Source organism: Panulirus ornatus, chromosome 6 (assembly GCF_036320965.1).
Source record: "Panulirus ornatus isolate Po-2019 chromosome 6, ASM3632096v1, whole genome shotgun sequence".
Taxonomy (NCBI): domain Eukaryota; kingdom Metazoa; phylum Arthropoda; class Malacostraca; order Decapoda; family Palinuridae; genus Panulirus; species Panulirus ornatus.
The window spans coordinates 25,936,891-25,962,121 of NC_092229.1; positions in this window are offsets into that span (position 1 = coordinate 25,936,891).

Consider the following 25,231-nt stretch of genomic DNA (forward strand, 5'->3'; position numbering starts at 1 on the left):
GACCGTCGTCTCAGGATCGCCGTGGCAGACCTCTGTATACGTCACACCGGTCGTGCATGACAACCTACGTCGTCCAGGTGGTAACCTTCATCCTCCTTCCTCAAGCAACACCGTTATGCAGACCATCAGGGTATTTCGAAATCTGGTCATCTGGATATGGCAGTCGATGACAAGATGGCAGGTTTCAGGTCACTGATTATTCTATACCAGTAATGTACCTGGAAACCTCTGTGGTACAGCGGTTAGCGTTGCTGATCTTGAGGCATTCACGAGTCCGCGTAGGTTCGAATCCTGGTCGTGGCAGTCGGTCCACAGTCAATCCAATTTTTCATCCTCCCTTAGGAGCTGGTCGAGAAAATGGGTACCTGCTCATGCTAGGATATATGTATATATATATATATATATATATATATATATATATATATGTATATATATATATATATATATATATATATATATATATACATATATATATATATATATATATATATATATATATATATATATATTTTATTTTTTTCGCTGTCTCCCGCGTTTGCGAGGTAGCGCAAGGAAACAGACGAAAGAAATGGCCCAACCCACCCCCATACACATGTTTATACATACGTCCACACACGCAAATATACATACCTATACAGCTTTCCATGGTTTACCCCAGACGCTTCACATGCCTTGATTCAATCTACTGACAGCACGTTAACCCCGGTATACCACATCGATCCAATTCACTCTATTCCTTGCCCTCCTTTCACCCTCTTGCATGTTCAGGCCCCGATCACACAAAATCTTTTTCACTCCATCTTTCCACCTCCAATTTGGTCTCCCACTTCTCCTCGTTCCCTCCACCTCCGACACATATATCCTCTTGGTCAATCTTTCCTCACTCATTCTCTCCATGTGCCCAAACCATTTCAAAACACCCTCTTCTGCTCTCTCAACCACGCTCTTTTTATTTCCACACATCTCTCTTACCCTTACGTTACTTACTCGATCAAACCACCTCACACCACACATTGTCCTCAAACATCTCATTTCCAGCACATCCATCCTCCTGCGCACAACTCTATCCATAGCCCACGCCTCGCAACCATACAACATTGTTGGAACCACTATTCCTTCAAACATACCCATTTTTGCTTTCCGAGATAATGTTCTCGACTTCCACATATTCTTCAAGGCTCCCAGGATTTTCGCTCCCTCCCCCACCCTATGATCCACTTCCGCTTCCATGGTTCCATCCGCTGCCAGATCCACTCCCAGATATCTAAAACACTTTACTTCCTTCGATATATATATCGTAAATGAGATAGCCTTGATTAGGGAATTCAGCTGCCCATACCGTCTCAGCAATTATTAAAACAAAGACGAGTAGTACAGCGGAGAGTCAAGATAACTTTATTTCTTGGCTGGTTACCAGAAATTTCGTTTTCGTGCAGTTTAGTTCCAACAGTCCTGTTCCTCTGTTACGTTCCGATATGGAATGAAGTTTGGAAATCCGACAGTGACGATATCTCTAGCGAGTTGTTCCCCTTCTTCTCATCCCAGTCCTGCTGACTACAGCGGAACAAATGCTCTTGCTGGGAGCTACGTCGAGCAACTGCTGTATACCGTCTGTCAAGCATCGTGAAACCTCTGTCCCAGACAGCCGATGCTGAGGGTCTTTGACATGTCACTCACTGAACTCGTCCCGTTCCAGCAACCGACAGCCAGATGGCTCTATCAGTACTGTACGAGAGGCAGCGCGTATCGTACGGCGCGTCCAATCAGGTCATCATCTTCTTCCCATAGTGACGTGACGTGTGGCACATGGCTCTTGTGGCCCTCAAATCCAACCCACAGGAAGTTTGAACACTGGCGGACAGAGGGCCTGGTTGCTCGTGGAACATCGGCTTTGTGACTCTAGGCAACTGCAGGATGGGTATTTCGGTGTCATTTCCAGTAATGCGAATCTCCTTGGCAGTTCAGGTCGACAACATTTACCATGATGATAAACAAACTGGAAGACCAAAAGCTGGAAAATAAGTGTACAGGGGGGACCAATCCTCGGTATTACAGGTCAAGACCAGACGAAAGATGAGTGGCGCGACCCATGTAGGAAGGACCAGCTGGGAGACGTATACACCGCACATCAACCCAGCCCACTGCCTCACTCACTCACTCATTACCCTATCAGTACATCTGTTCTATGAATGTGTCACAAAGAACAACTAAAATGATGTCTTCCAGTAAGGGAAGTTTTCCTGGATATATTCTAACAGTTTATACCACCAGGTCTCACGCCCCACATCTGTACTCGGCATCAAGCTAATATCATCACCAGGTACTCTGCCTATTTCATCATATCATTCCAAAGGGTTGTAAATTATCGTAACCATCAGGACGAAATCAGTTACTGTGATCTCTCCACTTATATTAAGGAACCAGCTCCTGAATCCTGATAATTATAGATATTCCTCCCGTGGTGGGCCAGACCATCTTACTTCTCCGCCTTGTCTTTCCTTCTTTGCTACTGCGTAACCTATAGGGAATAATCAAATGCCAGTCTTCCTCCCTCTTAAGCTTTGTATCAAAGAATAAGAAAGTCTTCCTCCCTCCTAAGCTTTGTATCAAAGAAATTGTGAGTCTTCCTCCCTATTAAGCTTCGTCTCAACAATTACCTAGCCAGTTTTCCTCCCTGTTAAGTTTCGTCTCAACAATAACCTGGCCAGTCTTCCTCCCTATTAAGCTTCGTCTCAACAATTACCTAGCCAGTTTTCCTCTCTGTTAAGTTTCGTCTCAAAAATAACCTGGCCAGTCTTCCTCCCTGTTAAGCTTCGTCTCGGCAATAACCTGTACCATCAGGGGTGATAATCCCCCGTGCCATCCTTGCCTTAGCTCCCTGTCGTTTACCACTATTGTATTTGCATCTGATAGATCGTGACTCAGCATCGTTGGGCATGTTCTCTGGTGTTACAGTGGTTCCTCTCGTATTTTGTCGCCTGCATTTTTCCTTGCTATGTGTGTGTGTGTGTGTGTGTGTGTGTGTGTGTGTGTGTGTGTGTGTGTGTGTGTGTGTGTGTGTTTCGGTGACACCGAGTATCAGATTATGAGATAACTTGCATTTCCGCGAGGCACTGAGTGATGAGCGTTGGTTCATACGATGGTGTTGATGGCATCAGTGAATAGCATCCGATCCTTCGTATGGGTTCTAATTACCTGGCCCGCTGCGAGATGTACGATGTCGGTCACGATCGTCGTCTTGGCTCTAACTTGATGGGCACACAACAGATGCACGTTAACGCTCTAATACATACGGTACAGCCTATTTCTTGTGGGATGTAGTATTCTGCGGTATCTGAAATTTCTCTACGCAGAGTTACCTTTGTATGTTGATATGATAACGCTTGAAAATTCTTAACGTCATCTGATGCAATAATATATATATATATATATATATATATATCATACAAAGCTCCAACAGCCAGGATCGAACCTGGGACCCCTTGTGCAAGAGGCAAGCATGCTAACCGCTAGGCTAAGGGACTGTGTAATAGGAAACAACTATTCGAAATACTAAGTACTCGAATACCCTTCGTCTCACAATGGTGAGCAACGGGGTCTATCGGTTGTTTCCGAACAGAACACATAGCCAGCTGATAGCGTTTTACCGAACCTGACTGTACAACGCGGAGTTATATGAATACGAATAAAGTGTATATGAACGCGCACCCTCATAGAACATACAAAGCTCCAACAGCCAGGATCGAACCTGGGTCCCCTTGTGCAAGAGGCAGGCATGCTAACCGCTAGGCTAAGGGACTGTATAATAGGAAACAACTATTCGAAACACTAAGTACTCCGATACCCTTCGTCTCACAATGGTGAGCAGGGGATAGGGGAGAAAGAGTACTTTCCACGTATTCCCTGCGTGTCGCAGAAGGCGACCAAAAGGGGAGGGAGCGGGTGGCTGGAAATCCTCCCCTCTCATTTTTTTTAATTTTCCAAAACAAGGAACAGAGAAGGGGGCCAGGTGAGGATTTTCCCTCTAAGGCCCAGTCCTCTGTTCTTAACGCTACCTCGCAAACGAGGGAAATGGCGAATAGTATGAAAAAAAAAAAATATATATATATATATATATATATATATATATATATATATATATATATATATATATATATATATATATATATTTTAGGGAGAATAAAAAGATGTTCTGGAAGGAGGTAAATAGGGTGCGTAAGACAAGGGAGCAAATGGGAACTTCAGTGAAGGGCGTAAATGGGGAGGTGATAACAAGTAGTGGTGATGTGAGAAGGAGATGGAATGAGTATTTTGAAGGTTTGTTGAATGTGTCTGATGACAGAGTGGCAGATATAGGGTGTTTTGGTCGAGGTGGTGTGCAAAGTGAGAGGGTTAGGGAAAATGATTTGGTAAACAGAGAAGAGGTAGTAAAAGCTTTGCGGAAGATGAAAGCCGGCAAGGCAGCAGGTTTGGATGGTATTGCAGTGGAATTTATTAAAAAAGGGGGTGACTGTATTGTTGACTGGTTGGTAAGGTTATTTAATGTATGTATGACTCATGGTGAGGTGCCTGAGGATTGGCGGAATGCGTGCATAGTGCCATTGTACAAAGGCAAAGGGGATAAGAGTGAGTGCTCAAATTACAGAGGTATAAGTTTGTTGAGTATTCCTGGTAAATTATATGGGAGGGTATTGATTGAGAGGGTGAAGGCATGTACAGAGCATCAGATTGGGGAAGAGCAGTGCGGTTTCAGAAGTGGTAGAGGATGTGTGGATCAGGTGTTTGCTTTGAAGAATGTATGTGAGAAATACTTAGAAAAGCAAATGGATTTGTATGTAGCATTTATGGATCTGGAGAAGGCATATGATAGAGTTGATAGAGATGCTCTGTGGAAGGTATTAAGAATATATGGTGTGGGAGGCAACTTGTTAGAAGCAGTGAAAAGTTTTTATCGAGGATGTAAGGCATGTGTACGTGTAGGAAGAGAGGAAAGTGATTGGTTCTCAGTGAATGTAGGTTTGCGGCAGGGGTGTGTGATGTCTCCATGGTTGTTTAATTTGTTTATGGATGGGGTTGTTAGGGAGGTAAATGCAAGAGTTTTGGAAAGAGGGGCAAGTATGAAGTCTGTTGGGGATGAGAGAGCTTGGGAAGTGAGTCAGTTGTTGTTCGCTGATGATACAGCGCTGGTGGCTGATTCATGTGAGAAACTGCAGAAGCTGGTGACGGAGTTTGGTAAAGTGTGTGGAAGAAGAAAGTTAAGAGTAAATGTGAATAAGAGCAAGGTTATTAGGTACAGTAGGGTTGAGGGTCAAGTCAATTGGGAGGTGAGTTTGAATGGAGAAAAACTGGAGGAAGTGAAGTGTTTTAGTAATCTGGGAGTGGATCTGTCAGCGGATGGAACCATGGAAGCGGAAGTGGATCATAAGGTGGGGGAGGGGGCGAAAATTTTGGGAGCCTTGAAAAATGTGTGGAAGTCGAGAACATTATCTCGGAAAGCAAAAATGGGTATGTTTGAAGGAATAGTGGTTCCAACAATGTTGTATGGTTGCGAGGCGTGGGCTATGGATAGAGTTGTGCGCAGGAGGATGGATGTGCTGGAAATGAGATGTTTGAGGACAATGTGTGGTGTGAGGTGGTTTGATCGAGTAAGTAACGTAAGGGTAAGAGAGATGTGTGGAAATAAAAAGAGCGTGGTTGAGAGAGCAGAAGAGGGTGTTTTGAAATGGTTTGGGCACATGGAGAGAATGAGTGAGGAAAGATTGACCAAGAGGATATATGTGTCGGAGGTGGAGGGAACGAGGAGAAGAGGGAGACCAAATTGGAGGTGGAAAGATGGAGTGAAAAAGATTTTGTGTGATCGGGGCCTGAACATGCAGGAGGGTGAAAGGAGGGCAAGGAATAGAGTAAATTGGAGCGATGTGGTATACAGGGGTTGACGTGCTGTCAGTGGATTGAATCAAGGCATGTGAAGCGTCTGGGGTAAACCATGGAAAGCTGTGTAGGTATGTATATTTGCGTGTGTGGACGTGTGTATGTACATGTGTATGGGGGGGGGGGGGTTGGGCCATTTCTTTCGTCTGTTTCCTTGCGCTACCTCGCAAACGCGGGAGACAGCGACAAAGTATAAAAAAAAAAATATATATATATATATATATATATATATATATATATATATATATATATATATATATATATATATATATATATACATACATATATATATATATATATATATATATATATATATATATATATATATATATATATATATATATATATTATTTATTTATTTATATATCTATTTATCATACTTATATCGTTGTCTCTCGGGTTAGCGAGGTAGCGCAAGGAAACAGACGATAGAATGGCCAAACCCACCCACATACACATTTATATACATAAACGCCCAAACACGCACATATACACACCTACACATTTCAACGTATACATACATATACATACACAGACATATACATATATACACATGTACACATCAATACTTGCTGCCTTCATCCATTCTCGCCGCCACCCCGCCATTCATGAAATGGTACCCCTCTCCAGGCGAGTGCGTGCGAGGTAGCGCTAGGAGAAAAACAGCAAAGGCCACATTCGTTCATACTCAGTCTTTAGCTGTCATGTGTAATGCACCGAAACCACAGCTCCCTTTCCACATCCAGGCCCTACAGAACTTTCCATGGTTTACTCCAGACGCTTCACATGCCCTTGTTCAATCCACTGATAGTACGTCGACTCCGGTACACCACATCGGTCCAATTCACTCTATTCCTTGCACGCTTTTCACCCTACTGTATGTTCAAGCCCCGATCGCTCAAAATCTTTTTCTCTCCATCCTTCCACCTCTAATTTGGTCTTCCACTTCTACTCATTCCCTCCACCTTTGACTCATATATCCTTTGTCAATCTTTCCTCACTCATTCTCTCCATGTGACCAAACCATTTCGACACACCCTCTTCTGCTCTCTCAACCACATTCTTTTTATTACCACATATGTCTCTTACCCTTTCATTACTTACTCGATCAAACCACCTCACACCACATATTGTCCTCAAACATCTCATTTCTAACACATCCACCCTCCTCCGAACAACTCTATCTATAGACCATGCCCCACAACCATATAACATTGCTGGAACCACTATTCCTTCCAACATACCCATTTTTGCCCGAGATACCGTTCTTGCCTTCAACATTCTTCAACGCTTCCAGAACTTTCGCCCCCTCTCCCGCGCTGTGACTCATTTCCGCTTCCATGGTTCAACCCACCGCTAAATTCACTCCTAGATATCTAAACCACTTCACTTCCACCAGTTTTTCTCCATTCACACTTACCTCCCAAATTGACTTGTCCCTCAACCCTACTCAACCTAATAGCTTTGCTCATATTCACGTTTACTCTCAGATTTCTTCTTTCACACACTTTACCATACATAGTCACCATCTTCTGCAGTTTCTCACCCGAATCAATCACCAGCGTTGTATCATCAGCGAACAACACCAGACTCACTTCCAAGGTCTCTCATCCACAACAGACTGCATACTTGCTCCTCTCTCCGAAACTCTTGCATTTACCTCCCTAATAACCCCATCCATAAAGAAATTAAACAACCATGGAGACATCACGCACCCCTGCCGCAAACCGACATTCACTGGGAACCAATCACTTTCCTATCTTCCTACTCGGACAAATGCCTTACATTTTCGATAAAAACTTTTCACTGCTTCTAGCAACTTACCTCCAACACCATATGCTCATAATATCTTCCACAAAGCATCTCTATCAACAATATCATATGCCTTTTCCAGATCCACAAATGCTACATACAAATCCATCAGTTTTTCTAAGTATTTCTACATAAAAATCCATCTGTTTTTCTCACATAAATTCTTCAAAGCAAACACCTGATCCACACATCCTCTACCACTTCTGAAACCACATTGCCCTCTCCCAATCTGATGCTCTGTACATGTCTTCACCCTCTCAATCAATACCTCCCATATAATTTCCCAGGAATACTCAACAAACTTATACTACTGTAATTTGAACACTCACCTTTATCCTCTTTGCCTTTGTACTTGTTATTACCTCCCCATATATATATGTGGGTGAAGAGGGTGGTGAGAGTAAGTGAGCTTGAGAAGGAGACCTGTGTGAGGAAGTACCAGGAGAGACTGAGTACAGAATGGAAAAAGGTGAGAACAATGGAAGCAAGGGGAGTGGGGGAGGAATGGGATGTATTTAGGGAATCAGTGATGGATTGCGCAAAAGATGCTTGTGGCATGAGAAGAGTGGGAGGTGGGTTGATTAGAAAGGGTAGTGAGTGGTGGGATGAAGAAGCAAGAGTATTAGTGAAAGAGAAGAGAGAGGCATTTGGACGATTTTTGCAGGGAAAAAATGCAATTGAGTGGGAGATGTATAAAAGAAAGAGACAGGAGGTCAAGAGAAAGGTGCAAGAGGAGAAAAAAAAGGCAAATGAGAGTTGGGGTGAGAGAGTATCATTAACTTTTAGGGAGAATAAAAAGATGTTCTGGAAGGAGGTAAATAAAGTGCGTAAGACAAGGGAGCAAATGGGAACTTCAGCGAAGGGCGCAAATGGGGAGGTGATAACAAGTAGTGGTGATGTGAGAAGGATATGGAGTGAGTATTTTGAAGGTTTGTTGAATGTGTTTGATGATAGAGTGGCAGATATAGGGTGTTTTGGTCGAGGTGGTGTGCAAAGTGAGAGGGTTAGGGAAAATGATTTGGTAAACAGAGAAGAGGTAGTGAAAGCTTTGCGGAAGATGAAAGCCGGCAAGGCAGCAGGTTTGGATGGTATTGCAGTGGAATTTATTAAAAAAGGGGGGTGACTGTATTGTTGACTGGTTGGTAAGGTTATTTAATGTATGTATGACTCATGGTGAGGTGCCTGAGGATTGGCGGAATGCGTGCATAGTGCCATTGTACAAAGGCAAAGGGGATAAGAGTGAATGCTCAAATTACAGAGGTATAAGTTTGTTGAGTATTCCTGGTAAATTATATGGGAGGGTATTGATTGAGAGGGTGAAGGCATGTACAGAGCATCAGATTGGGGAAGAGCAGTGTGGTTTCAGAAGTGGTAGAGGATGTGTGGATCAGGTGTTTGCTTTGAAGAATGTATGTGAGAAATACTTAGAAAAGCAAATGGATTTGTATGTAGCATTTATGGATCTGGAGAAGGCATATGATAGAGTTGATAGAGATGCTCTGTGGAAGGTATTAAGAATATATGGTGTGGGAGGAAAGTTGTTAGAAGCAGTGAAAAGTTTTTATCGAGGATGTAAGGCATGTGTACGTGTAGGAAGAGAGGAAAGTGATTGGTTCTCAGTGAATGTAGGTTTGCGGCAGGGGTGTGTGATGTCTCCATGGTTGTTTAATTTGTTTATGGATGGGGTTGTTAGGGAGGTAAATGCAAGAGTTTTGGAAAGAGGGGCAAGTATGCAGTCTGTTGGGGATGAGAGAGCTTGGGAAGTGAGTCAGTTGTTGTTCGCTGATGATACAGCGCTGGTGGCTGATTCATGTGAGAAACTGCAGAAGCTGGTGACTGAGTTTGGTAAAGTGTGTGGAAGAAGAAAGTTAAGAATAAATGTGAATAAGAGCAAGGTTATTAGGTACAGTAGGGTTGAGGGTCAAGTCAATTGGGAGGTGAGTTTGAATGGAGAAAAACTGGAGGAAGTGAAGTGTTTTAGATATCTGGGAGTGGATCTGGCAGCGGATGGAACCATGGAAGCGGAAGCGGATCATAGGGTGGGGGAAGGGGCGAAAATTCTGGGGGCCTTGAAGAATGTGTGGAAGTCGAGAACATTATCTCGGAAAGCAAAAATGGGTATGTTTGAAGGAATAGTGGTTCCAACAATGTTGTATGGTTGCGAGGCGTGGGCTATGGATAGAGTTGTGCGCAGGAGGATGGATGTGCTGGAAATGAGATGTTTGAGGACAATGTGTGGTGTGAGGTGGTTTGATCGAGTGAGTAACGTAAGGGTAAGAGAGATGTGTGGAAATAAAAAGAGCGTGGTTGAGAGAGCAGAAGAGGGTGTTTTGAAGTGGTTTGGGCACATGGAGAGGATGAGTGAGGAAAGATTGACCAAGAGGATATATGTGTCGGAGGTGGAGGGAGCAAGGAGAAGAGGGAGACCAAATTGGAGGTGGAAAGATGGAGTGAAAAAGATTTTGTGTGATCGGGGCCTGAACATGCAGGAGGGTGAAAGAAGGGCAAGGAATAGAGTGAATTGGAGCGATGTGGTATACCGGGGTTGACGTGCTGTCAGTGGATTGAATCAAGGCATGTGAAGCGTCTGGGGTAAACTATGGAAAGCTGTGTAGGTATGTATATTTGCGTGTGTGGACGTATGTATATACATGTGTATGGGGGGGTTGGGCCATTTCTTTCGTCTGTTTCCTTGCGCTACCTCGCAGACGCGGGAGACAGCGACAAAGTATAGAAAACAAAAAAAAACCAAAAAATATATATATATATATATAGGAAAGGATCATAATTTTGCGCGTGATCAAGATATTCCTATAAGTCCATGGGGAAAATGAAACACGATAAGTTCCCAAGTGCACTTTCGTGTAATAATCACATTATCAGGGGAGATAGGTCAATTGATATACATCGAAGAGACGAAGTTAGGACGCCATTTGGTAAACATGTGATTGTCAAAATATACAACGAGCGTTCATAAACTTATTATTTTACAAATTCTATCAACAATAAAGATATCTAATTTGTGTAGACCATCACTAATATTAAGATTATGATTCTTTGCGTATTTGATAATAGGAGGTTCAATGATATTTCTCTTGGTAATGCCATCTCAGTTATTAACTCTATGTATGACTCATAGTGAGGTGCCTGAGGACTGGCGGAATGCTTTCAAAGTGTCATTGTACAAAGGCAAAGGGGATAAAAGTGAGTGCTCAAATCACAGAGGTATAAGGTTGTTGAGTATTCCAGGGAAATTATATGGGAGGGTATTAATTGAGAGGATGAAGGCATGTACAGAGCATCAGATTGGGGAAGAGCAGTGTGGTTTCAGAAGTGGTAGAGGATGTGTGGATCAGGTGTTTGCTTTGAAGAATGTATGTGAAAAATACTTAGAAAAGCGAAGGGATTTGTATGTATTATTTATGGATATGGAGAAAGCATATGATAGAGTTGATAGAGATGCTCTGTGGAAGGAAAAGAACATATGGTATGGGAGGCAGGTTGTTAGAAGCAGTGAAAAGTTTTTTATCGAGGAAAGTGATTGGTTTTCAGTGAATGTTGGTTTGTGGCAGGGGTGTGTGATGTCTCCATGGTTGTTTAATTTGTTTATGGATGGGGTTGTTAGGGAGGTGAATGCAAGAGTTTTGGAAAGAGGGGCAAGTATGCAGTCTGTTGTGGATGAGAGAGCTTGGGAAGTGAGTCAGATATTGTTCGCTGATGATACAGCGCTGGTGGCTGATTCGGGTGAGAAACTGAAGAAGCTGGTGACTGAGTTTGGTAAAGTGTGTGAAAGAAGAATGCTGAGAATAAACGTGAATAAGAGCAAGGTTATTAAGTACAGTAGGGTTGAGGGACAAGTCAACTGGGAGGTAAGTTTGAATGGAGAAAAACTGGAGGAAGTGAAGTGTTTTTGATATCTGGGAGTGGATTTGGCAGCGGATGGAACCATGGAAGCGGAAGTGAGTCATTGGGTGGGGGAGGGGGCGAAAGTTTTGGGAGCGTTGAAAAATGTGTGGAAGTCGAGAACGTTATCTTGGAAAGCAAAAATGGGTATGTTTGAAGGAATAGTGGTTCCAACAATGTTATATGGTTGCGAGGCGTGGGCTTGTGCGGAGGAGGGTGGATGTGCTGGAAATGAGATGTTTGAGGACAGTATGTGGTGTGAGGTGGTTTGATCGAGTAAGTAATGAAAGGGTAAGAGAGATGTGTGGTAATAAAAAGAGTGTTGACGAAAGAGCAGAAGAAGGTGTTTAGAAGTGGTTTGGTCACATGGAGAGAATGAGTGAGGAAAGATTGACAAAGAGGATATATGTGTCAGTGGTGGAGGGAACGAGGAGAAGTGGGAGACCAAATTGGAGGTGGAGAGATGGAGTGAAAAAATTTTTGAGTGATCGGGGCCTGAACATGCAGGAGGGTGAAAGGCGTGCAAGGAATAGAGTGAATTGGACCGATGTGGTATACCGGGGTCGACGTGCTGTCAATGGATTGAACCAGGGCATGTGAAGCGTCTGGGGTAAACCATGGAAAGTTGTGTGGGGCCTGGATGTGGAAAGGGAGCTGTGGTTTCGGTGCATTATGCATGACAGCTAGAGACTGAGTGTGAATGAATGTGGCCTTTGTTGTCTTAGTGCTACCTAGCGCACATGCGGGGGGAGGGGATTGTCATTTCATGTGTGGCGGGGTGGCGATGGAAATGAATAAGGGCAGACTATGAATTATGTACATGTGTATATACGCATATGTCTGTTTGAGATGTATAGGTATGTATATATGCGTGTGTTGACGTGTAGTATATACATGTGTATGTAGGTGGGTTGGGCCATTCTTTCGTCTGCTTCCTTGCGCTACCTCGCTAACGCGGGAGACAGCGACAAAGTATAAGTAAATAAAAAAAAATTGTATATATATATATATATATATATATATATATATATATATATATATATATATATATATATATATATACACACACAATTACATACTCATACATATATACACATGTGCATATTCATATTAGCTCGCTATCATCCATTCCCAGCGCCATCCCGCCCTACAGGAAACAGTATCGCCATCGCCTCCATCAGCGAGGTAGCGCCAGGAAACATACGAAGAAAGGCAACGTCCGCACACACCAATTCTCTAGCTCTTATGTGTAAATCAACGAAACCACAGCTCCCTATCCACTTCTAGGCCCCACAGACCTTTCCATATTCTACCCCAGACGCTTCAAATGCAGAGTCTGGGTCAGTCCATCGGTACACCATATCGTTCCCATTCACTCTATTTCACGCAAGCACTTCATTGTTTATGTCAGTACGCTGCAGAACGTTCTCTAGTCTTATCAGTTAAAGTTTATTTGGATATGAGTTATGTCTTCGATTGTTAATATGAATGCAAAAATATCATTCAAGATTTTTGCCATTCCTTCACTGTCTTGAACCAAGTTGCTGTTTTCCGTAATAAATGGATCAGTTACTGGGTAATGACACTCTTGTTTCACGTATAAAGAAAAAAATCTTTAGGGTTTTTTTTCCTGATTTCGGCGATATACGCTTCAGATTGTGTTCATTTTGTTGTACGTCTGTTTATATACTTCTACAAATTCACATGATTTACTCTATCATGCTGGTTATTGGTGTCTTTCCTTTTCTTATAAGCTACTTTCTTAGATAACAGGTATCTCTTTATTTCATTGTCCACCATTGGCACATATATTCCTTCTACTGCTTTGAAAGGTTCACTGGAGCTTACCCAGGCTACGTTCATGTCAATATGATTTACCATATCATCCCAGATATGTCCGTCAAGAACAATGCAAAGATCATTAAAATTTGGAAGTGTAAAATCTGGTATTTTTTTACGACCATCATGTTGACCAACATTACTTGAAATGCTGGAAACCACTTCAGAAGTAAATTATTCTTCAACTTCAACACGCGATCCTTTAATATATTTCTGTCGCGAGTAGATCTCTCAAGTTATTGTATTAAGGCACTATCAAGGAACTTCAAGCAGGATCCACGCCGAAGCTACTGGAAAGGGATTCCCCCACCTAAACACCAGTATGTTATAATCTCCAACAACTTGTTGCTAATTGATCACAAAATCTTTCGTTTACGTAAAGTTGAAATGTGTGCTCTTCTTTCTTGAAGAAACTTCTTCCCTGATCACCGACACATTAAAAGCATTTTTCTAATCGTGGTTTAACAGTAATGATAAGTGATGAGGGTTTATTCCAGTATAGTGTAACTCTTTTGCTCAAATAACTTTTACCCACATTTGTATCACGTCTCCTTTTAATATCATACCGCTGTTTTTGGTCGTTGAATCTTTATCGTAAACTGTGTTATGAGGTTAAAATACCAGGTATTTTGACAACCATAACCAACATTTCTTGGACATCGAGCTTTATTTTGAAAACTTTTCCCTTGAATGTTTATATCTAAGCAATCGAATAAATTATGTTGATCATCTTTGTATTTCTTGTTTTCTCATTTTTGTCCTCGTTTGGTGGCCAGAACTAAACAGCACATCATATGTGAATTCCAACCAAGGCGTTGTACAGCGTAAGGACTGTGCCCTCACTTATAGTTGTTGTCACGGCAAAGGCTATATTTCTGGCGATGAAAGCTAACATTGTATTTGCTTAAAGATATATAGCTGGAATTGCTTTGCTTGATTTAGGTCAGTGCCAACTATCACCTCAAGATTATTTATTCCCAAGCATTTCGTATTCTTTATCAATATATTTTTCACCAAAATGCGTTACTTTGCTTCTGGTCACACTTAAGGTCTTTTGCCATGTTAAACCACTAAATCTATCTTTGTAAAACACTCATAATACTTCTTCAACATTCTTTCTCTGACTGGGCTTTATCCCCTAATTTCATACCATCAGCAAATTTTGAAATTCTCCCAGTGAGTCATGTCTCTAAATCACTGATGTAAATGAATGAAATTATGGGTCCCAGGAACGATCCTTGTGGTACTCCGCTCGTCACTCCAGTCAGATGCTTCCCCTTTCAGCATCCATTTTTGCTTACCAGTACAAGCCAGTCCGGTGTCCATGTACAGGTACAATATTGGTCCTATACCGAGGTGTTATTTGTACGTAACCGAATTTTGTCTTTGTATAGAGCTTTATGGTAGTGTAATTGCAGAGCATTGGTGGGTATTTTGGCCTCAACTATCACTGCACATGACCGAAGAAATCTACTATACTCGCTAAGCAAGATGTTTTCTTAATAAGCCAGTTTTGATGATTGGATATTCATCAATCATATTCTACAAAAATATGAGTTTTATCCGTAGGTCATTGTTTCTTTTCTTCTGTTTAAAACCGAAACACGACTAAGAGGACTGTAAGCTGAAATGTGTTTTCTATCTCCTTCGGAGAAATGTGTAACATTTGCGACTTTCCTCTTCGTTTGGCACATATCCTCCATCGTAAACTATTTACTGAATATTTCATATATCGGGAATACTCCTTGCCAGCTCACTCAATTGATCTTTTCTTCATATTTAAGTACTTAACAGCTTTGAAAGTTAAGTATGAAACTCTTAAATTTTCTCTCCCTTGGGATACGTTTTCTTTGTGCTTATCGTGTATTTGATAAATCATCGGTCGTAAACTCTGATTTGATATATTTGCCGAAAAAGGAAGCCATTTCATAGCTACCGTTAACCAAGGAGTCATTTTGATTACGCACACGGTCTATTGTATATCTGATATATCTTACTCATCCCTTGAATATCTGAAAGAATCTTTTGAGAGAGAGGACGAGGTATCAATTTAAGGGGTGATGGAGAGTTAGAGGAAGGTAGAAGTGAGGAGAGGTAGAAGGAATGAGGAAGGGGTTGAGTAAGGAGTTAGGCAGAGGTAGAGAAAGCGAGGAAGAGATGGAGTCAGGAGTGAGGAAGGGGTAGAAGGAGAGAGGAAGAGGCTCAGCAAGGAGTGAAGATGTACTGGGAGAGAGGAAGGAGTGAGGAAGGGGTAGAATGAGAGAGGAATAGAATGAGTAAGGAAGAGATAAAGGTTGGGAGGAAGAGGTTGAGTTGGGCGAGGTAAAGTAAGGAGTGAGTCAGAGGTAGAGAGTTTGACGGATAAAAGGGGAAGGGAGAGACGATGAGGGAGAAGAGTGAGGAGAGGAGAGCTGGCTAGCCTGATGTAGCCATCACTTACGTACGTATGGCCCAGTACAGCGAGACCTCAAGTGATGATGGGTGATGGCCGTGGTGATGTGGAGGAGAGGGGAGAGATGTCAGAGAGTGAGAGGAGGGAGAGAGGGAGGGCAGGGGGAAGAAGGGGAGGGGAAAGTGGGGATGGGGGTTATTGGTAATGAGGTTAGCGGTCGCGGACAGCCGCCGAGTGTGGTAACCAGGTTATCTGAGGCCGAGATGTCCCGGTCTCTCTCTGTGCCTCAGGATGGCCTACCATGTTGTACCACCATTGGTTACATGGTTGTGCCATGGGTAAGGTTGCACGGTAGGCTGGGCTGCCTGACTGGTTAGTGCTGTGTGGCAGGTATGGTTGCGTGACTAGTCAGGTAGTGAGGTAGCTTTTAGGTATGGTGGCGTTTTTGGTGTGGTGGCTTTGGTTGTATGGCACTCCTCGGTATGTAGCTATGGTTGTATGGTGGCCTCTTCAGGCAGCTGTTGCTGTCATTGTTATTATTGTCGCTGCTCTCTTTGGAAGTTAGTTTACCGATGTGGTAGTTATGGTTGTGTGGCATATTCTTGGTAAAGCAGTTATTGTTGTGTGGAAGCTTTTTGTTGTGGTGGCTTCTTGGTATGGTAGCAATGGTAAGGTGGTGTGATGAGGGATCAGTGTGATCTAAGTCGTGTGGTGAGGGGTCTGTTTGGCTCAGGTTGTGTGGTGAGGGGTCTATTTGGCTCAGGTCGTGTTGGAGGATTCTGTTTGGTTAAGGTTGTGTGGTGAGGGGTCTATTTGGCTCAGGTCGTATGGTGAGGGGTCTGTATGGCTCAGGTCGTATGGTGAGGGGTCTGTATGGCACAGGTCTAGTGGTGAGGGGTCTGTTTGGCTCAGGTCGTTTGGTGAAGAGTATGTTTGGTTCAGGTCGTGTTGGGAGGGTTTTGTTTGGCTCAGGTTGTGTGATGAGGGGTCTTTTTGGCTCAGGTCGTATGGTGAGAGGTCTGTATGGCTCAGGTCGAGGGGTGAGGGGTCTGTTTAGCTCAGGTCGTGTGGTCTGAGGTCTGTCTGGTTCAGGTCGTGTGGTGAGGGGAGTCAGTGTGGCTAAAGTTGTGTGGCGAGGGGTCTGTTTAGCTCAGACTCTGTGGTGAAGGGTTAGTGTGGCTAGAGTTGTGTGGTGAGGGGGTCTGTTTGGTTCAGGTTGTGCGGTGAGGGTTTAGTATGGCCAGAGTTGTGTGGTGAGGGGTCTGTGTGGCTGGAGTTGTGTGGTGAGGGTTTAGTATGGCCAGAGTTGTGTGGTGATGGGTCTGCGTGGCTGGAGTTGTGTGGTGCGGGTTCAGTATGGCCAGAGTTGTGTGGTGAGGGGGTCTGTCTGACTGGAGTTGTGTGGTGAAAAGTCAGTTTGCTCAGGTTTTGTGGTGAGGAGCTTGTTTGATTCAGGTTGTGTGGATAGAGTTGTGTGGTGAGGGGTCTTCTTGGCTCACGTTGTGTGGTGAGGGGTCTGTTTGGCTCATGTTGAATGGTGAGGAGTCTTTTTGACTTAGGCTGTGAGGTGAGGGGGGTCTGTTTGGCTCAAGTCGTGTGGTGAAGAGTCTGTTTGGCTCAGTGTGTGTGGTGAGGGGTCAGCGTGCCTCAAGCCATGTTGTTAGGGTCAGTTCTCGTGTGCTGAGGGGTCTCAGGGACGTAATGAGTGTCATAGGAATGAGGGGAATCGAGGGGGGTGAGGAGCATATCAATGTGATGGTTGTCAGTGTGGTCAGGCGTGACAAGTGGCAGTAAGATGAGGGATATTTGTGTGGTGAGGAGTGTCTGTGGTGAGGGTAAGTCAGCTGGGTGAGGAATGTCAGTGGGATGTCGAATGTCAGCAGGGTGAGGTATGTCAGTGGGGTGAGGAGTGTCACTGAGGTAAGGAATGTAAGTGGGGTAAGGAGTGTCATTGGGTGGGGAGTGTCAGCAGGGTGAGGAGTGTCATTAAGGTAAGGAGTGTCAGTGGGATGGGGAGTGCCAGTGGAATGGGGAGTGTCTATGGGGTGAGGAATCTCAGTGGGGTGGAGAAAGTTAGTGGGGCAAAGAGCGTCACTAGAGTGAGGAGTATCACCGGAGTGAATAGCATTAATATGGTGAAGAGTAATAGCCGAGTGAGGAGTGACAGTGTGTGAGGCATTTGGGCAAACACACACACACACACACACACACACACACACACACACACACACACACACGAACCTCCGTGGTGTAGTGGTTAGAGTTACTGACCATGAGTTCGATTCCTGGGCGTGGTAGTCGGCCCCCACCCAACCCAGGTGTTCATTCTCCCCTCGGGTCTGGTCGATGAATAGCTACTTGGCATAGGCTAGGGTATGTAAGTGTGTGTGTATGTATGTGTATATACATATACAGGATTAAAGACATGGTTCATATGTACAAAGTCAAGTGACGGGGCGACACGAGCGTGGAACTCTCTCCCCGGAAGACACAAATGGTAATCACAAATAGTAAATAGTAATCACGCAGACACAGACACACTCAAAGTCTTATCTGCATAACCCATAGTTCCCCAAGAGCCCCTAATGCATACATAATCACTCTAGCCAGAAGAAGAAAAAATGCTTGAAATACTCGGGTGTGGGTGAGTGAGGGAGCCGGGCAGGCGCCACCCGGCCTCTGCTAAGATAACAGACCAGACATCAAAGCCTTGGTGACATCGGCAGACACCCCCACGCCCCCAGGGAATCCAAGAACGTTTATCTATGCAACCGGAACAAATAAAAAATGGTTTCTGTGTTAAAATGAACGACTTTTTCTCACCCCAGAGCTATATGTTTGATGAAAAGAACCTGGACATCAAAGCTCAGATGACATCAGGACACACACAAAGACAGCATCAGGTAGCGATCATTTAAGCGACCACAACTCGTCAAAAGGGGAATCTTTGCCTCGGAGGAACGGGCCATTCGTCCCTTTCCTGGGTATCTGGAGGGCCGCGATCCGCGTCCCTCCCGCTAACATATCAAAGACGCACCATAATGCAACTTTTATTGATATTCGATTGGAGGAGGCATCACGATGTGCTCTGATACGATTGGCGCTCACAGCTGAATATGAAGAGGCGAGCAGACCACACTTCAAAGAAACGAGAGAGAGAGAGAGAGAGAGAGAGAGAGAGAGAGAGAGAGAGAGAGAGAGAGAGAGAGAGAGAGAGAGAGAGAGAGAGAGGAGAGAGAGAGAGGAGAGAGAGAGGAGAGAGAGAGAGAGAGAGAGAGAGAGAGAGAGAGAGAGGAGAGAGAGAGAGAGAGAGAGAGAGAGAGAGAGGAGAGAGAGAGAGAGAGAGAGAGAGAGAGAGAGAGAGAGAGAGAGAGAGAGAGAGAGAGAGAGAGAGAGAGAGAGAGAGAGAGAGAGACCTGGGGTTGCTGGTTACGAAGCTGCATCTAGGATGTGTGTTACTGCCATGCTAAGAAACTTGGCTTCACTATGATAATTGTGAGGTATCCATAAAGGGAACATGACGTGATGATGAAAGATCGAGCGAATGTGAGGGGAGGCAAGAACATGATTGTATCCTCAAGGTACTGCTGGAGAGGTATTGGCGAGACGGTGGTGAAAAGATTTTTGTGACATGTTGGTGGAAATTTGGTGAAATGGTGACTGCCTATTTGGGAGGTGTTGCTGAGACGTTCACAGCATTCAGCCACCCCGTACATCCTACCCGTCACCGTCGCACATCCTATCTATCACTCCCCTTCTTTCAACTGTACCAATACCCTCCCCTAAGCAACTTCTCCCTGCCACACCTTGTATCTCCTTAGGGGTTGCCCCACAACCTATCCGCCAGTCCTCCTACGTTCCGTCCTCCAGTCCTTCTTCGTTCCGTCCCTCTGGCAACCAGTCCACCCTCAGTGTCTCGCGGTATCTCTCCCCTCGCCTGTCGTCCTAGCCTCCCCCACACTCCTGACGCTCGGGGCCAGAGGGTTGTCTCCCCCTAGCTGGCTCCTTCTCATGTCTTAACTTTCGTATTGGTTGATCTTTGGTCAACAATGTTTGTACATATTTCACATTGTTCATTTCCGTGAGCCATCAGTTCTGACAAGTTCGTGTGATGTTGCCTACAAAAGTTCTTTACTTTGACTGTCTTAAGAGAAAGAAGAAAAAAGTGCCAATAGTGTGGCTTTTCTTGATACGTAAAGACAGACAGTGATTGCCATGCTTGGTACTACCATTCACAGTCACTCCCCACAGACTATTTCATGGTTTACCTTAGCGTTTCATATATCCTAGTTCAGCCCATTAACAGTACGTCGCCCCTCATATCCAACATTGCTCCAAATCGTTTCATTCACTACACGCTTCTACTCCTCCTAAATGCTTAAAGCCTCCTTCACTCCATCCCTCCACCTCTTTCTCGGTTTCTCTCCCTTTCTAGCTCCCTCTGCTTTTGACACAGATCCAATTTTTCACTTTCCTTCTACTCGATCCATACCTGCACAACCTGGTCGGCCTCTTCAGTCATACTGTACTCTTTACCACAACCTGTTTCACACTACGTATCGTCATGAGAAATGTCATTTCCGGCACATACACTCTCTTCTTTGCGTTCCAAGATTCATATGTACCTCCCTCTCCACCCCTTCCAAAACAGATCAAACGGCCACTATGACATCACACAACATGTAGCCACCTTACTTCATCAAGAGCCACTCACTGTCCTTCCTTCTTATTCTCACACATGCCTTATACTCTCGATTAAAACTCATTGCACTTATTGATTTCCCATTACCTCACGTACCATAACATATCTCTGTCACTCGTACCATACACTTTCTCCAGATCTACAGATACCACAGACAAGTCATTTACCTTCATATTTCTCACACACATTCTTTTAAACAAATCCCTGGCCCACACATCCTCTGCCTCGCCTAAATCCATATTGCTCCTCTCCAGTAAGGTGCTTTATGTGCGGAATCATCCTTTCCATCGCCACCCTCCCATACCTTACTAGGTACTCTTAATAGACATACATCTTTAATTGGAACATTCATTTTGTGTCCCTTGCGTTTCTACAAGAGCACTATACATGGACTCTTTCAGCCCTCAGACACTCATTTTGGGTCATACGTTCGTCGAACAGTCCATTTCACCCCTCAGCAACGTCAACATCCCTCTCTGTCTTGATATATTCAACTTCTCCCCCATCCACTCCCGATGCTTTACCACATTTCATCCAGTGTAAGGCTTTCACTACCTTTTTTTCCACCTGCTATGACTCTAACTTCACATGCTCCCTCGTCCCAGTCATATAACATCTTATTATTCATCACATTCAACACATTTCAAAATAACTACTACATCTTTTCACATCCGCTCTTCTATCGTTACTCACATTTGTCCTGTTTTTATTCTCGCATTATTCACATCCTTTCAAAATATTTACTCTCTAGAGTTTAGAGATACTGCACTCTCTCTCTCTCTCTCTCTCTCTCTCTCTCTCTCTCTCTCTCTCTCTCTCTCTCTCTCTCTCTCACCTCTCAATTGCCTATTCTACAATTCAATTACTTTTTGTTTTACCTTCCGCTGCTTTCTCTTGTACTCTCTCCGTTCACTCGAACTCCTTTCTTAAAGATACCGTTTATGCACCTCCCATTCTTGTTACCATTTAGCTTCCTTGTTCAGTTGTTCACAAGAAACCATCCACTTCTCTTCTACTCCCCTTCTCTTATTACCTTTACCCATCTCTGCATATAGGCCACTTTACCCAGTGCACTCACCCTCGATACTTCTTTCATAATTGTGAATTTCTCTACTTAAGCGGACCACTAACTCACACACTTGCCTTCACCAAGAAGTGATCGGACATTCCACTGGCCGTTTTTGGGCACGTTCACATTCAACATTTTTTTTCTTCCCACACGTTCACATTCAACATTTTTTTCTTCCCACACCAGTTAATGATCACCTAGTTCATTAACGCCCGGTGACCCGTCTCACAAGCGCCTGTAACTGACACCTGAGTGTCCTACTCACAACTAGATTTACAAGTCCTGGGTTATAAGGAAATATCAAAAATCCAGCCTTAAACTAAATGTGTTATATTGACGAAACAAAAGGACAAATGATTAAAAAAAAAAAAACTATACGGAAATATCTCAAAGACAGTATGGAGTTTACGCAAATACACCCTAAAGGTCAGCAACCTAGGATACCAGCGACCCCCCCTAACCCCAGCCTCTCTCTCTCTCTCTCTCTCTCTCTCTCTCTCTCTCTCTCTGGAGTCTGCTCGCGTCCGTACCACAACCATCTTGACCCGCACGTCCTCTTACGCCCGAGCCCCTGCAGGCCGATCTTCAGAAGTATACAAGCCGGCCTCGGCGAGACGGTTAGCAAGTGATGCCGCCCAGGTTGCTCTAAATCTGGCCACTCCAGAGTAACAGCTGCATCCCTGCCATTGCTTAACTCACGTCTACGTCGCGATGCATAAGGAGACCGCGGCTGGCCCTAGCACGGTCTCAGTAATGTATCAGAGCATTTTGAACGTTGTCTGGGTCCTCACGCCCTCCCTACTACAATATCATCTCTGGTTTCAGAAAATAGTGTATCAACAGCGGGACGTTACCTAGTAAGGAATCGTCCCGTGACCATACAGACCAAATCTTCCGCCCAGGGTTGACCTCATCACTCGCCTGGTTACCGTCCTGAGTCAGACCCATCAAACGTCCACAGGTGCCACGCTGGGCGCCAGCCGCTGCAGCAAAGTTCAAGAAATCCATCGTCTCCCTGTGACATACCAAGCTTCATGTGGTATCTTTTCTGTGAAGTGCGTTGACACAATGACCAGAGGACGCTCTCCCACAAGGACTTGTAAACGTCTCCTTCATCAACAGGAGACAAATCAAGTGGGCCATGTCTCTCTCCTAACATTAGCTAACCCAACTCACTTATGTATACTTATGTATGCAACACTTACACCACGTTTCCTCGATCACCATCCTTCTCTCAGCACACAAACTTGACCATTATTCTCCATTTTCTTTTGAAAGAGGGTACCCCATCCCCCCGCCTCATGTTATAGCCTCAGTTGCCACATCATCCACACTTGCATTCAGATCCTCTCGCACTAAGATCCGAACCCTGACATTAAAAATTCCGGCGCATTCACTCACCTCTCGTCCACTTCCTGGATTAATGCACCAACAAAACCCTCCTCTCACACTCTACTTTTGTTGTTATCTCTATCAGCCTTGAACTCCTTCTCTTGTACTCTCTGACACAGATGATAGTAATAATAATATTAATAATAATAATGATAATAACAATGATAAAAATAATAATAATAGTAATAATAGTGATAATAGTAATAAAGATAATGAGGAAATATGGACATAATGATAATAATGATAATAATAATAATAATAATAATAATAATAATAATAATAATAATAATAATGATAATACTACTACTACTACTACTAATAATAATAATAATAATAATAATAATAATAATAATAATAATGACAATAATAATGATATCAATGATAATAATACTGATAATAATAATAATAATAATAATAATCATAATAATGATAATGCTAATAACAAAATGTTGTTACATTCGTCATTGCCATAAGATAACGCACATCTAACTCTCCCTTGTAAATGTGTGATCGTGACTAGCAACCATCTTCTGATGAAGACATTGTATCTCGAGACCTCTCCCTCTGTCTTCCGTCTCTCGTCGACCTCACCCACCTCGCGATGTACTCGTTCATCTCTCTCACATCCTTGGCTCCAGCCTTCACCCATGGCTCCATCTCAGGGAAGGAGCCTGTGTCTGCTGCCTCACCAGCACGCCTGCTGAGCCTCGTGGATCCTGAATCTCCAAACTTTTACGTCATTTGGCTTCAGGTTTGTCTCCCAGCTACCAGTGTTTTCCTTTGTTTCGCCTACTGCTCTCTTAACTCCACAAACTATATAACTTCCTTCGATTATCTAAGTTCCTGCCTTAGTAACATCCTTTTGCCGAACTCTCCTATGTGGATTTCAACGTTCGCCATAAGGGGAGTGGCTGGGGTCTTGCCTCACAAATACTGGTGAGGCAGGGCGCGTTGAAAGCCCTCATATTTTCCTTGCTAAATGATCTTGGGTAATTTGTTAGCTACCTTACCCGTATGCCAGAGTACAATCACTCTTCTAATACTATAGATCTATACTTTCACGTCTAATTCTTAACGCTATAACTACGTCATTGCGCCCGTAGTTGGTTCATTTGATCACACACTTGTAACTGTCAATCTGTAAATCGTACCTCCTCCTCTATCTGCATCCATTGGAGTAAATTAACGATTCATTTTTTTTTTCCTTGAGATCACCGTCTCTTCTCAGGGGATGCTTTTGTCTCTGCTGAGCATATTATTGAGATTACCGTTGTGAGAATGGAGATATATGTCCCGCCTTCCTCGAAGATTATGTGTGTCTAACCCGCGCTTCAAGCATTCGTGTTCTGAGGCCATTCAGGCGAGGGACCTGGCATGTCGGACCTGGAATATACTCTTCCTCCTCCGACTCTTATCGAGCATCCATCTACGCCCAGTCCCATTGTAAATACATAGGTTGTGAGATGATGCGTTCCTTTATTCAAGAGGAGTGTGACAGCCTCTCCCTCTCATCCACTGGTTGGTCTTTCTGGCGTTCGGTCAAAAGTAACTCTAATAACATCGATCACACTACTCTTACGACTATAATGTAGTTATCACACCTTATAACAAAGCAAATCTCTTTGGCGTTCTTTTCTCCTCTACTTCTACCTTGGATGACTCCAGCAGTCCCTTACTCCTTAACGTACATCTGACGCTTAGAAACGCCCTTTCTAATAACGTTTTTGCACTTCTCTCTGGTGACATGCAAAGGGTATGAACCTCGTGGTTTAAAAGTGAGCCTCTCACCTTGCACCAGTGCCAGCTCAAATGTTTCACTTACAAAAATTCAAAACTTTTCCTTCATCTTGGACGCACGTTCACTGGTACAGCCTCTCCCATACAAGAGTGACGGTTCCAACCCTACCGACTATCGTTCTATTACTTTGACATCTGCTATCATCCGTCTTCGAATCTCTATACTATTTCACATTCCCTTTAGCATCGTGGGTCTCACAGGAGTAAGTCTTCTCTCTGATCATCAGGACGGCTTTCAGATCCATCAGTAATGTCCTTTTCTGTGTCACTAATGTCCGTTCATCTTCTCTGAGAGACTCTGGAGATCCTATTTTGTAGCCCTTTTTACATCAGAATGCTTCGGTGCGGTGCAGCATCGGAGTCTGAACTGCAATCCTACTTCTTTTGACTTTCA